General features: G+C 43.9%; 1 protein-coding gene across 2 annotated transcripts in view; it reads right to left on the reverse strand.

The window, feature by feature from the left end:
* Positions 1–15,545, reverse strand: part of Fas1 (fasciclin 1 Fas1 domain-containing) — a 480,077-nt gene that overhangs the window by 209,723 nt on the left and 254,809 nt on the right. The gene's annotated exons all lie outside the window — the stretch shown is intronic.

The following is a 15,545-nucleotide window of genomic DNA, read 5'->3' on the forward strand; positions in this document are numbered from 1 at the left end:
CTTAGTTGATAGCGACAGCGATATTAGCGAAGAATTATTTTGATATTGTTATATTTAGATATTATTGTTATACTTGTTTAATATTATATTTTCTATTTATTTTTATATTTGTTTCTATAATTTATATAATATTTTTCAATATAAATATTATTTTTGAAGGTTCTACATATGTTGAATCTCATTTCATGACATAACACAAAATTTCAATCCGTTTGAAGAAGCGTGAAACGATCTATGATTTTTTTCTACCTAAAATGGTCATTCAAACACGGACCCCTCGCGGGCCCCTTCTTGGGCCCCTCGCGGAGTATGCCCCCCAGTGGAGGGGATAGGCGAACTGACTAAGATCGTGTAGCTCCGTTCGGCTTAGATCGAGACTTTACTGTACTGTCTGTATCAGGTGCTGTTGAGTGATTGTTATAAAATAAATGACGGACTGTTGAGTATGGTTTAATCAGCGGTTTTTTGGGATATTCTCATCTCCCGTGAGATTGTTTCCCATATTTGTTTGTATCCACGTGACGAACCGGTTCAACAGTTTCCCGGAATTTTCCGACGATCAACAAGAGACAGGGAAGTTGAGCCAGTCTTGCAACAAAAATGGAAGCGTCAACAACAACCGGGAAATAAAATTCCGGCGCGGTATGCGTGTTATGTCAGCTCCGAAACACGACCAGCGACGTCATCGATATCGCAAAATTGAAATACGTTCATATACGTCGTGCAGTTTTACTGGCCGTGAATTTTTTTTTTTCAATATTTCCAGAACGGCCGAGCAATAATCGATCGTACCGAACTGTTTCCCGAGTGTTCATAAACGATTTCATAACACGATGTTTGTACGAACGGTTTTGCAAACTGTTGGGGAAGTAATCTTTTATATCTGACGGTGTTATTTGCTATTCGTTATTTGTTTTATTTTTTTTTTTTTTAAGAAGTAATCAGCTAAAAATTGATTGGAGCCAAAATAAAATAAAATTGTTATTGATTTTAGTTAGTATTTTGTTTCCATATGCTTTAGGAAGTACCAGCCACGAATGCATAATAATTCGCAGTTTAATAATCACCGAGCAACGAATGTAATTAGACTATAGTGTTTTATAATATTCGGTGAACATTGCAACGAACATTTTCTTCGTAATGTTTCGCAAGAGAAGCATCGTGGCTAATATAGAAAAAATTCTGTTCAAATTCCTCGGGTATTTAATTATAAAACTTTCCCATTAATTCAAACATTTCGCAATCGTTTAAGGCCATGAATATTTCAGGAGTTCTTTTTCGCGGGTCTTAATCATTTGACTTTCTAAACAGTACACGCGCACTGGGCCAACTGAAATTGTACTCTTCATGAATGTTAAAAATATATGGGAGAAGTTATTTTGTTTCGGCGGTGGACAAACATCGTTACGACCGAACGCTAACCGAAAATGTCTGCACGGAACCAACGCCGGAAAAACTTTTATCAGAGTTCGAAAGTTGAAATTTTTCTATTCAATTCTCGGCGGGCCGAGTGACAGTAAAATAAATATTGAAATTTTGCTCTAGGATACGAGTCTCTATAAATATTCGAGGACTGGTCGGGACGCTTACACAAACGTCTGAGTTGACTCAGTGATTAATGCTCGGTTAGGGTTGAAGATGATCCCAAAGGAGGATTCAGACCGTGGACTCTATGTCCGGTTATTCTGCCAGGATATTCACCTAGAGTATCCTATCTCTATAAACAGATTAAAGGACGTAGTATTCTCTTGTTTATTAATTTATTATAAATTTTTCGATGTTGGCCTTTACTATTCACCGAGGGAACCCTGCATGTTTTTCAGAAAAAAATCTTCTCGTCCAAAAAAACCCTGTGGTATTGGGATTAACTTTTGATTGGATAACATTTTTGCAGGAAAATATAAACTCGATGAAAATTATTTTTAGGAGACAGTGATTTTTCTATAATATATGTCGCCAAGGCCTGCATGATAAACGTCGCAGAATTATCCCCACTACTAAGGGGTATATCCCTTGAGGGGGGCCAAAAAGCTCGAGAGACCTCGTTTCTATACTCCTCGAGGAGTGCAAGGTCGTGTGGATCAAACAATAGTACAGTGATTTCTCTATATATGTCGCCAAGGCCTGGATGATAAACGTCGCGGAATTATCCCCACTACCGCGGGGCATACCCCCTGAGAGAGGCCAAGAAGTTAGAGTGACCTCGGTTCTATACTCCTCGAGGAGTGCAAGGTCGTGTGGATCAAAGAATAGTACAGTGATTTCTCTATATATGTCGCCAAGGCCTGAATGATAAACGTCGCGGAATTATCCCCACTACCGCGGGGTATATCCCGTAAGGGGCCTGGAAACTCGAGAGGCCTCGGACGTCGAGGAGTGTAAACATAACACGGCTAGGGCATGTGTCCTGGACGATACATGACGCTGGCAAGAACCGTGTTGTTGACATATATCGAGAATTCACTTTATATGTAGGATTCCTATAAAAAATGAATTCACAATTTTACCATGAATTATTGAGAAGTATACACAGTGATTTCTCTATATATGTCTCCAAGGCCTACATGATAAACGTCGCGGAATTATCCCCACTACCGCGGTGTATACCCCGTGGGGGACCACGAATCTCGAGAGGCTTTGGACACCCAGGAGTGTAAAACATAACACGGCTCGGGTAAATCTCCTGGACGATACATGACGCTGGTAAGACTCGTGTTGTTGACATATATCGAGAATTCACTTTATGTGTAGGATTTGTATAAAAAATGAATTCACAATTTTACCATGAATTATTGAGAAGTATATCAAGTGATTTCTCTATATATGTCGCCAAGGCCTGGATGATAAACGTCGCGGAATTATCCCCACTACCGCGGGGTATATCCCGTAAGGGGCCGGGAAACTCGAGAGGCCTCGGACGCCGAGGAGTGTAAACATAATACGACTCGGGTATGTGTCCTGGACGATACATGACATATATCGAGAATTCACTGTATCTAAATTTATAGCAAACTGTTGCTTAACACTAAACCTACCACGGTCAAAATGACCGGTTTTATATTTCTCAATTATTGAAACTATAAAAATTCATTTATGGAAAATAGTAGAATACATTTCCTTGTCCAAGCATTTATTATATTGAAAATTACGGACAGTCTGAAGAAATTTAGGGTTGCCATTTTTATAAGGCAATATTTATAAGACACTGTTAATTCTTGGTAGGTTTAGTGTTAACTTCGTCTTCAATCAAATAAATAACAAAATTGGTGATACGTCTTGCAATTTGATTGACATTTCACCGTATGAATTTTTAAAAAATGATAAGATTGTGATACGATAATTGTCACTAAAAAGGCACCAAAAATCCGACGCTACTCGCATTATACTACGAACAACTGGTCGTCGCGACGTCAGCGTCGAATAATTTGCCAACAGCGCTAACACCTGTCGTCCCGTTCTTCCGTCACCGGTTTTCCAGACCAGCAGCTCCTCTTTTGCATGTTAGTTCTCGTTTTATCGTCGGCGTGCACTCTCTCTCTCTCTCTCTCTCTCTCTCTCTCTCTCTCTCTCTCGTCGCTTTCCTTTTCTCGGGCGAGCGTGACGTCCACGAAAATAGCTATCACCGCGTATATATATGCCCGAGGTATTACGTGGAAAATCTTTCTCCTGCGGGAAGATAGCCGCTTTTTTCATGCTAATGACGTTATTGCCCCCCTCTTTAATCTCGACGCCGCGACAATCACGAGTGGCTCATCCTCGGCGGGGCTTCAACCGGCCGCGAACCCGAAGACTGATGAGTCTTGTCGATTTTTTGGTGCTGAAACGATACCAGGAGCTCCTTTACCGTTTTTTACTCCCTCCCTCCTCTCTCGCTCGCGCGAAAGTGCTGGACAATTTATTCCATTGGATATCGTCTGTTGCGATTCGCAATATTTTATTCAGCAAGTGTCGTGCGAACAATTTCCATTCATGGGTTAGAATTGATCGGCGGATTCAGGTGGAAAATAAAAATTCCACAGCCACATTTATTCGTTCTCTCGTTAATCTTAACCAATTCGAATCGAGGCTGAACTTCACCTCCTGGGACCAAAAATTTTCACCTGTTCTTTTAAATAATCCCCCAGATCTGGGCAAGAAAATACCAAAAATCGAAGTTTCAGTGCGAGGAATTCGCTGGTTGAAAAGTTGCGCGTGCTTAACACTAGGTTTACGGAGCGCCAAAAGTAACTATTTCAGAAAATTGTAATTACTTAGATTTTCAGCCATTTTTATTGTAATGTGTGCTCAAAGAAACGAATCTATTGAACAATTCTTCGCAAGCGCGTGCTTGCTCTCTCTTAATAATTGTAAATTTAGAAATCTCGAGTCCGTCATTTTGACGGGTCCCGTAAATCCAGTGTTAAAGACGATTTTAAGCGTTTTTGACAGACAAGGGCGTCGTCCGTAAAACATCGGTTTCAGGCTTTTTCTCGCCAAGGATTACTTATACAAAAAGAAGTTACAACATTTTTCGCTCCCAGGAGGTGACGTTCAAAATCGTCGAGGCGTCGCCGAGTTTCCGGGGCACCGATTCGCAAGATCCGCCGATTTCGCGAAGAAAAGTGTCGATCGACGGAGAGATCGGGCACAGATCGGGTCCGGGCTCGGGATCGGGTGTTCCTTCCGTGTGTGGAAACGCGGCCGTCTCCGTTGCAAGTGGCACGGCCTCGTAATCCCTTCGGAACCGCGTCGGTGCCGCGTTTATCACCTCGACACGGGATTTTCGTAGGGATTAATACGACTTCGCGGTAATTGGAAGCACCGACGAAATTACGGCACGGTTGCGCGCCGCTGTACCAGCCGGGTTACAGGCTAAGCCGAACTGGGCCGCGAGCATCGAGTTTGCTATCACATATAAATAGTATCGGGCGGGGAGGGGCGCGGCGCGTTAATTATCAGAAAGGATAAGCCACTGCGGAGAATAGAGTACAGGGGAGGGGGGAGGGGGGGAGGGGCTCCTGCCCATGGCGAAACACCGTAACGGCCCCGTTGTCTGCGGCTGGAGATTAAAGGCCGTCTCGGATCACCCCTGTAGGAGGAAAGCCGAGGAACTTTCTCTCTCTCTCTCTCTCTCTCTCTCTCTCTCTCTCTCTCTCTCTCTCGATGCGAGCTACGTTCACGGCTGTCGGACATCATTGATCTGCTTCAATCGCATAACGCCTGCTTGATTACCGAGCTTCGTGTCGGGATAGATGATTGAAATCTGATTGAAATATTACACAGGAGCCTCGTGCCTATGGTGAATTCGATGACGATGTGCTAATGGTAAAATGTTTGATTCTTTACATTCCACGTCTGCATGTATCTATGCTTTCCAACACATTGACAAATTTTAATTAAATATCGTACACAATATGGGGTATCGAGCTGGATAAATGTTGCATCAAATTGTTCTGAGCGAGATTGTTAAAGTTGAGTATTGGTACAGTCAATATTGACGATGATTCAGGTTCGAAAAATTGCCAGAATGTAATATCGATTCTATTTATTTTATCCCTTTATTTGCCGAATTTATTAGTTTTTAAAATTTGTGCTAACTTTTTCAAATACTCGATTTAAGTGCGAGTAAACACCCTGTAGGACAATTTTCATTATAAGTCATCGCCAAGGTCATTAATTACATGGAAAATAATTTGAGACTTCGAAGTCCCAACCATGAAATAGTACGTTGAATTCTCTCGATATATGTCAACAACACGGGTCTTGCCAGCGTCATGTATCGACCAGGACACATACTTGCGATAATCTGACGAACAAATATTTTCAACAAAAGTTGATCAGTTTTCAATTCGCTAAACATTTGCAATAAAAAACAAGTTCGAAAAAATTCTTTTTTAGTATTGTCAGGGTCACCTTCATCTGTTTTAATGGCAGTTTGTATTTTTGACTTAACAGTATTATAGCCCGTATCAAGACGAATTCAACGACCTAGTGTACGATGACCTTCGGATGACCTTGAAGGCAAAGAAATGAAAATTTCAACAGTCTATGGGCTCATCAAGTTGATAACATATCAAATTTTATTTCATTTCATTAATAACTAAATATTATAACTTACCAAAACACAAAACGAATAATTTTTTCAATCTTTTAGAATCCATCCTAGCATCCATCTTTGCCTTACATCATCATACTTGTCTCTGGCAAGCTTCCAAAGAGAAATAAGCTTGTGCTGCCATACAATAGTTGAAGAACGAACTTCATAGTAGTTCATAGGACTTATAAGTCCCGTCAGTAAATAAAGGGTTAAAACTCAGAATACATGTTGCATCGAGTTGTCCTGAGCGAGGTTGTTGAAACTGAGTATTGTCCAGTCAACGCTGAGGATTCTGAGGTTCAAAAAATTGCCAAGCGCACATCAATTTATTTTGAAAAGCAGAAAATACCTCCTTCAGTTATCTCGAAGATATTTCCAATTGAACCGGAAGAGAACGATATGTACCTACTCATTCGGACAGCAAGACGTCTTGGCCCACCAATGGAACGCGAGATATTTGTCTGTATAAATACACAGTTTGAGATCATGGTCCGCGTTTCTCCAGAGAGCATATTATATTTGAACTCGGTCCCCTAATCAAGTGCCTGAAGACGTTGCATAGATGTCTGCAACGTCTCCACGATTCCTCTTTGAGTCCGGCCAGACTGGCACAAGAGATAGTCGCGTGTAGAGACGAATAACTATAGAGGACTATAGTTTGCTCTCGATTCTCCGTTTTACCTGGAACTTTCGTTCGATCTGCCGGATCGATTAATTTCACCTTCGCGAAGCCGAGAAGAGGTTCTCTCACTTTCCTTCTTGTTTTATTCCGTCCGGTTGCCCCGCGGAAATTTATTATGGTGGCGAAACGTTTATGGACGACGCGACGGCGAGAGAACAATTTCCAGCGGTTTTCCATGGGATCGAATCTTAAATGGCGTCGGGAGAGCTCGCCGGGTTACGCGATTCGGTGGGCCGAGACCGTGGAAAGCTGTTTGGGATCGTAACTCGATTATTGGTGTCGAGTTCTTCGAATAGGCGTGCTAGGTTTTGCTACGGTGAACCAGTTTTGAGGGAATTAGGCGGGGAAGGTTAAGCGGAGGGTTTATCGCGGGATTATTATACGTTATTAGACCGCGGATTTTATGCATTCGCGATAAAAACGAGCTGGTGCAATTTCGAATGGCACAGAGATTAAAAGAACCCGACAGGTTAACATTAATAACATTAAGAAGACTCGTTAACATTAATCGGAATGGTCAAATGCAACACTGTAAACACACTAGAGAAATTATTATTCGCTACAGCCAATGAGGAGACACGAGTCCGTCCATGTATAATGTATTGACCTTCAGACGACCTTCAAAGGAATTATTCGTCAGAAAGCGTAACTTGTGAGGAAGCAAAAATTCCAATCATTGTTTGTAAAAATGGGATGGCGTATTTTAATTGGTATAGAATTATAGACAATGAAGACACGAGTCCATCCATGTATAATATGTTGACCTCCAGACGACCTTCAAAGGAATTATTCGTCAGAAAGCGTAACTTGTGAGGAAGCAAAAATTCCAATCATTGTTTGTAAAAATGGGATGGCGTATTTTAATTGGTATAGAATTATAGCAGATGAAGAGACGAGTCCATCCATGTATAATATGTTGACCTTCGGAAGACCTTCAAAGGAATTACTCGTCAGAAAGCATAACTTGTGAGGAAGCAAAAATTCCAATCATTGTTTGTAAAAATGGGATGGTGTATTTTAATTGGTGTAAAATTATAGCCAATGAAACATCGAATTAGATTGGCGTAGTGCTACAGCCAATGAAGAGACGAGTCCATCCATGTGCAATAAGTTGACCTTCAGATGACCTTCGCGGCTGAAAACTGAGTGTTGCAACATTTTTATAGAAACAACGTAACCTGAATAATATACAGACATACACCACAGATTATTTGGACCTGAAAGGTCAACGAAAAAAAGGTGACCATTATAGAACTATTTCAAACACTGATTCTCTTTAATCTTTTGAGTCCCGTTTCGATCACCCCGCGGCACACACACATCAGCATTTTATTTCGTTGCAGTTATTATGGGGATCGATGAGATTTCTATTCCCCCGGATTCAGGGTGGCCCATAGATAAAGATACGAGTCACATTTGCCTCGGGATTTCTCTACAGCCGGGTCCCGACCCGCTGTAATCGTCCCTCTGACATTTCCCGGGTATCAAATAACGGCACCCCCGATAAATAACGAGCGATCCTCCTCGAGATCACGATACTGCTCGAAAACGTCACCGGCACGTGAACGCGTCCCCATCGAGGTCCAGATGAAAGCACTTGGTCGTATACGATGCACGGCTCTCGCCCTTATTTATGACAGATTTACAAAATTGGAAAAACTCTTCGTCCCTCCACCCCCGTAGCATACCAGAGCATCCCATCAGTATGGCACCCCGATCGACCGACGATCCCTCTACCGGCCCCGCAGAACTCGAATTTATGGCCTTTCGATCTGCCGAGGGTCGCTTCTATTACCGGGCGTGCTCCCGTTCAGGGAAATCCAGGAAAACTAAGGCACGACGCTCAAATTTCTCTTGATGCAAGCAAGTGAAATCGCATAATCGCTGTTACGCGACACAGGATTAGGATAGTGAAATGGGAAAATAGAAAGGGCCCTTGAAGCTTCAGAAAATGGCACTTTTTGGAACCCACCCCATCGACGAGACTGTGGCATTTTAATTGTGAGGAGTACAGTGAATATTCGATATATGTCTTGCCAGCGTCCATTATCGTCTAGGAGACATACCCGAGCTGTGTTATGTTTACACTCCTCGGCGTCCAAGGCCTCTCGAGTATCGTGGCCCCTAACAGGGAATACCCCGCGGTAGTGGGGATAATTCCGCGACGTTTATCATCGAGGCCTTGGCGACATATAGAAATCACTGTTCTGGTAAACACAATACACAATTTGAGAGATATCTTTGAAGCCTCGGTGAAGGGGCTTGTTTACACTCCTCGACGTCCGAGGCCTCTCTCAGGGTATACCCCCTGATGGTGGGGATAATTCGGGAACGTTTATCATCGAGGCCTTGGCGACATATATAGAGAAATCACTGTTCTGGTAAACACAATTCACAATTTGAGAGATACCTGTGGAGCCTTGGTGAAGTGGCTTGTTTACACTCCTCGACGTCCGAGGCCTCTCACAGGGTATACCCCTTGATGGTGGGGATAATTCCGGGACGTTTATCATCGAGGCCTTGGCGACATATATAGAGAAATCACTGTATTTGTAAAAACGTGTACATAAAGTTTTAAAACTTGCAAAATGACATCTCTCTGAAAAAAGAACGACTTTACAGGAAAAATTGTATTGCCTTCTTTTCCCCCCAAAAAAAGGCTGACTCAACAACTCGGGACATGTGTTGCCGCTGCATCCTAGCTCCGACGAAGAAACCCATAAACGAGGAAGAGCAACAGACTTGTTAACAATCCGATCGAACTGACCCCAGCAGGATCATCCAATACGATGATCCCGGGTTCACAAAAGGATTCCATCTAGCGTCGCCGCCATTACCAGCGTCGTTCTCGATTTTACAGCAGCCGATCGGCCAAAGTACACCGTCTCGGGTAGACCTAACCTTTCTCGCAGGTGCGAACGGGACGCGAAAAAGAGGGTCGTGTATGGTCCCTGTGTAGACAAGATTACCGAGAACGAAACGGGAGACTTTTTCCTTCTTTCCTTCCTTCCTCTCGACGACGACGACGACGACGACGACGACGACGACGACGACGACGACGACGACGACGGAAACGACAACCGTCTTCGAAGCTGAAGTCGAAGCTTCTCGTGCATGGCCACAGTCTGGTTTCCATCGCAAGAACTTTCCATTTCCCGTTTCTCTATCTGGGATTCCTGCCGTTGCAACCGGAGAGATTAGCGGCTTCGTACAGGACCAGAGAGGACGAAAGGGACGACAAAACCCGGCACACGTTTCTCCGCCTTTACCCTCGGGAAATTACGAGAAACCCGGGCACTACCTAAGCAACCTATCCTCGATCTATCCTCTCCCACGTTCACATCTGTTTCCCTCTGTACACGCGCTTCCTAGACAGCCTGCCCTCTTAGCTTTTGTCCCCTTTACCATATCTCTGCTTGTCCTTCCACCCCCCTTCTCTCCTTGGTCCACAGATCGAGCACCATCGAGACCTGGAACTGCCACTGTGCGTCGTCTTACCAGCCTACGAGGACAACAGGCCAGGACATTTGGGGGCCAGAAGCCTTGCAGAGTCCTCTTATTGAATCATCTGAATTTTTCAACTATCTTTCGCTGGCGGAACTCGTCAAGATTAGGTAGGGTCTACCTAGACATTCCTGAAGACTGAAGTTAGTCTTTGCAAGCCTGCTAATCCTTGGACAGTGGACCTCTTTTATAATTGTACTATTGACCACGTTTAGGACCACTCTTAGCCCTATTAACCACTTGTCCTACCCACTAACTCCCACTTACCCGGGTCACAATAAACACGAAGGTCGGTCACGCGTCCAGCCATTGAGCTGTTTACCCGTGTGCTCGAACTTGCGCAAAATGTATGCGACTTGTGGCATGTCTATTTCGGCGCAAGGAAAGCAAGAAAATATCGAGAACAACTGAACCACGGGTTTGACTCGTGTTGTTTACGTTTGGTGCGGACGAGGTACCAGGGGTCAGGCTCGTGTTGTTTACGTTTGGTGCGGACGAGGTACCAAGGGTCCGGCTCGCATTGTTTACGTTTGGTCCGGACGAGGTGCCACGGGTCAGGCTTGAATTGTTTACGTTTGGTCCGGACGAGGTGCCACGGGTCAGGCTAGCATTGTTTACGTTTGGTCCGAACGAGGTACCAAGGGTCAGGCTCGTGTTTACGTTTGGTCCGAACGAGGTACCAAGGGTCAGGCTCGCATTGTTTACGTTTGGTCCGGACGAGGTGCCACGGGTCAGGCTAGCATTGTTTACGTTTGGTCCGAACGAGGTACCAAGGGTCAGGCTCGCATTGTTTACGTTTGGTCCGGACGAGGTGCCACGGGTCAGGCTTGAATTGTTTACGTTTGGTACGAACGAGGTACCAAGGGTTAGGCTAGCATTGTTTACGTTTGGTCCGGACGAGGTGCCACGGGTCAGGCTTGAATTGTTTACGTTTGGTACGAACGAGGTACCAAGGGTCAGGCTAGCATTGTTTACGTTTGGTCCGAACGAGGTACCAAGGGTCAGGCTCGTGTTGTTTACGTTTGGTGCGGACGAGATACCAAGGGTCAGGCTCGTGTTTACGTTTGGTCCGAACGAGGTACCAAGGGTCAGGCTTGAATTGTTTACGTTTGGTACGAACGAGGTACCAAGGGTCAGGCTAGCATTGTTTACGTTTGGTCCGAACGAGGTACCATGGGTCAGGCCCGTGTTTGTTTACGTTTGGTGCGGACGAGGTACCACGGGTCATGCTCGCATTGTTTACGTTTGGTCCAGACGAGGTGCCACGGGTCAGGCTTGAATTGTTTACGTTTGGTACGAACGAGGTACCAAGGGTCAGGGTAGCATTGTTTACGTTTGGTCCGGACGAGGTACCATGGGTGAGGCCCGTGTTTGTTTACGTTTGGTCCGCACAAGATGTCAGGCTCGTGCTTATTGTTTTTGACCCTTCCTTACCTACGAGTCTCACTAGTTGCTGTAGGACAAGGGGTTAATAATTTCAGGGCCACGCTCATTTGGGTGCCAAAGGTGGTAGAGTCTCCTTTAAAAAATGAATATTTTCCCAATTGAATTGGGCGAATTTCAAATGTATAAAATGGTTTCGAGTGGGAAGGGTTAACATCCAGATAAAACCATCGTCTATTCTTTCGATATCAATTAGAAGTAGCTGTAACATTTTTAACCAGGGTGACCGCTCTTCGAGTCTCTGTCCAACACGCTCTATTGAATTTTTGCGTGCACGGTGCACGGGGTCGTCTGGCAGACAATGAAGATGACGGTGGCCGACAGCAAGGGGACGCCAGCAAGAATGATCAGCGATCTTCTGTCTCTGTGTAGCGATTCATCGATGCCGTTCCCATTGCGACGCGATGGAGGATGCTAGGCGAATTCCCGGATTTCCGTCGTGGTTCATTCCGCGCGGCTAATTTAACCCTCGCGACCTTCCGGCCGATTTCGCTCGAATGGAAATCGAGAGCCGCTAGGTAACTGCTCTGCCGAACGGAATAACCGTACCTCCCAGTATTCCGCGTTTCCCCAGTCCGGCACGAAACGGCGGACATTCCGAAATTGCCTGGCCCCCGCGAGCACATTTCAAGCTGGCAATTCTCGAGACAAGAACCCCTCCCCTCGAACCAGCGAAAAGAAACGAGGACCGATGCCGATAATCGGAATGGAAAGTCGATTCCGGCGATCGACGCTCCCGCAGATTTAAGAGAGGAGCCCGTGCCACGTATTTGTACATCGTCGAGCGAAATTCGATCGAAATTCTTGCCACCCGAACGGAATACAGCTTACGCGGTACATAGAATTATACGACAGACAGTTTGCCAATCAATTTGGTTGAGAAAGTTCAGTGATTCAGTCGGAGAAATGGCCAGGGTACAGATACAGATGTGACAGGGCGAACAGTCATTTCGCAAGGTAATTTATTAACGAGATTTCAAGATCGTTAGTACTTTTCTACACGACACCCTATATATTTTCTCCGATATTCTTGTAGAGCTTGAAAAGACGAATCCAACGAGTACCATAAACATATTATTACGATCGTTCAATCTCGAGATATTCCTGTCTGAAAGATCTCGGTTAGGTCCCCGTTAGGTACTAAGCTTTCAGACAGGAATATCTCGAGATTGAACGATCGTAATAATATGTTTATGGTACTCGTTGGATTCGTCTCTTCGCGATCTATAAAAATATCGAAGAGGCTATACAGGGTGTCGTATAAAAAAATACAATCGACATCGATAATTACTCTCAAGTAATCAGATAATTGTTAAGGAGTGTTGCAGACGTCATACAGAGTATTTCGGACATAATGCTGGAGGTGTTACAGACATACTCAAATTCAATTTAGTCACTTCTCCCGAGCAATCAGGCAATTATTAATCAAATTAAACATGTACACATGGAGGCATGGAAAGCTGTACAAATGCACGTATAAATACCGTATAAATTGCACTGGGAAAATTAGGAAAATTAGGAAAATTTCTTGAGCGGTCGGACACAGTTCCAGCTCGCGAAAATTGTCACCGGACTGGATGCCGCGACGGCGGGGCGGCTGAGCATAAATTATTGAGTCGGCCCGATTTTCCTCTGGCTGCCATCGATATTCGTTGTGTAATCAGCTTTGCCGGGGATCCCCCTCGGAACCGATACAGCTCCGAATAGATGAGCTGGTAAACTTTCGGAATTACCAGTGATTAACGGAAGAAGCAAAGGTACAAAAATACCTCGTCACCGAACGGGGACACGGTAATTCTTCGGAATCTCTGACGCAACGCTAATCCGTGTCATTTGCTAAAAGCTGTCCGACCGTCTTTCGCGTTCACGACAGAGACAACTTCCTGCGATTATGCTTCCTCCTGCCGCTTCCACTGTCGACGTTCTACCGTCGCCGATGGTGACCGATGAAAAACTTAGTCAATTAACGGGGGATTTATCGTTCGGCTTTTCGTTCGGAGCTTTTGCAAACACTCGAGCCCTACAACACGGCGGATCACGCGGGATTCCTCGAATATTTTCATACGCCAGAAAGAGGGAGAGAGAGAGAGAGAGGGAGAGGGAGAGATTAGAGTATTTCGCAGCGAGCATTTTAACCGTGGCTTTTCATTTCCCTTTTGCCAGCACCGTACAATGCTGCATTGTTTAAGAGTCCCCAGGCGGAACACGGGCCTCAATGAGATCGTTTAATGTACCATTTCTCTTAACGGCTCTTTACCATTTCGATATAAACGAAAACCGCGATGCGATAGCAGGCATTAGTTAATGAGGCCCTGAAAGGCGAAAGAGAATTATAATACTTGGCGTAATCGAGAAATTGCGCTGTCCATCCGATTTTATGTCTCGATGACTCTTTATAGGTTTTTAATGCTCCAGTTTATGGGATTAATAGTTATAATTAATTTTTGTGCAGCAGTCAGCACAATGAAATTATGCGAGGGAGTCAGAAAATACCCGGGCAAGTTTCCATTTACCCCGAACGCATCTGACAGTTCTCTTTTATGACGCAGTTTTATATTGTGACATGTAGAGTGCAGGAAATCTTTTTATAAAATCTTGGAAACATAAAGTCTTTTTATGCTTTTATATATGCGCGCAGAGTGCGAATTGTAAATTATACTGCCCCGTTATTTTATATTTCCGTTCTTAACAGCTCTGTTTGGCAACTGAGATATAGTATCGCGAGAACTCAGTTTGTCAATTGTTCCTGTCCTTTTGTTGCCTGTAATGCTTGCGGAATGAATTTGACGTAAAATTGTCCAATGCTTGTTTTAATGCTGGAACTGTAATATTGTGAAGTTGGGAGTAGTGTAACAAGATTCCAGAGATTGCAGAGCATTGAACCAGGGTCAGCATAATACCACTCAATAATTTCTATTGTTATTAGGGTTAGATGCCTAGCAGCTTATGCAACAGGGATTTGAAGCTCCTGGGAACACTGTCCTAGCAACAACACCAATTTCTGATAAGCATTGTGGCATCCAGTTCCATAGAGGAACAGTGATAAAAATGATCAGGATGATTCCCCGAGCCTCAGATCGCAACCGAATTCACCAAATCGCTACAGTATTCTGAAAAATTGACATTTTTAGTCTCTCCAAAATTTCACTACTATTTATTAAGAAGAGAAGAACAATTGCCATAATAATCATCAATGTTAAATTTTAGATAAAAAGATTTAAATTCCCAAGACATTGAAATAAATTTAACATAAAATTATTCAAAGAGCAAGTTTATTTTTATTTAACCCCTATTGTCTCCCAATTGACTCTCGAAAATTTTTATTTTTCATAAATATCTGCAAACAACGAGGATCCTACAATTTAAAAAAATTTTTTTTTGCAAGCTTTGACTACCCAAAGGTAGATAAGTTATGCAGTTAGGACAAATCTAGACCAGATTTATTTTTCAATGAGATCAAGAATTGATCGGAAAGAGAGGTTAATCAGAGCAGACGTAGGCCGAAATGATTACAAAATGTTTACCTAAGCGCGTGTTTAGGCTCGCGCTTATCCCCCGAACCGAATTAAACCGTGCTTTCTCCTCTTCACTGCCGCCATCCTCATCAAATATTCCGTGAAACAGAAAACTTCCATTCATCTGGGCACCGTGGCGCCGACAATACCTCTCGGCGACGAATTCCCCCGAAGAATAAGATCAAGAAAGCAGACGATACACGAGCCGCGGTGAATCCGGCGATAGAATTACACGAGACTGTGTGTACTATAACTGTGCATGCAGTCGACAGCCAGATAATAGTCGCGAGCCTCCATTACTAGATGGAACAGCGGCGACGGCGGA

The sequence above is a fragment of the Halictus rubicundus genome, chromosome 14, assembly GCF_050948215.1.
Source record: "Halictus rubicundus isolate RS-2024b chromosome 14, iyHalRubi1_principal, whole genome shotgun sequence".
NCBI classification, from domain to species: domain Eukaryota; kingdom Metazoa; phylum Arthropoda; class Insecta; order Hymenoptera; family Halictidae; genus Halictus; species Halictus rubicundus.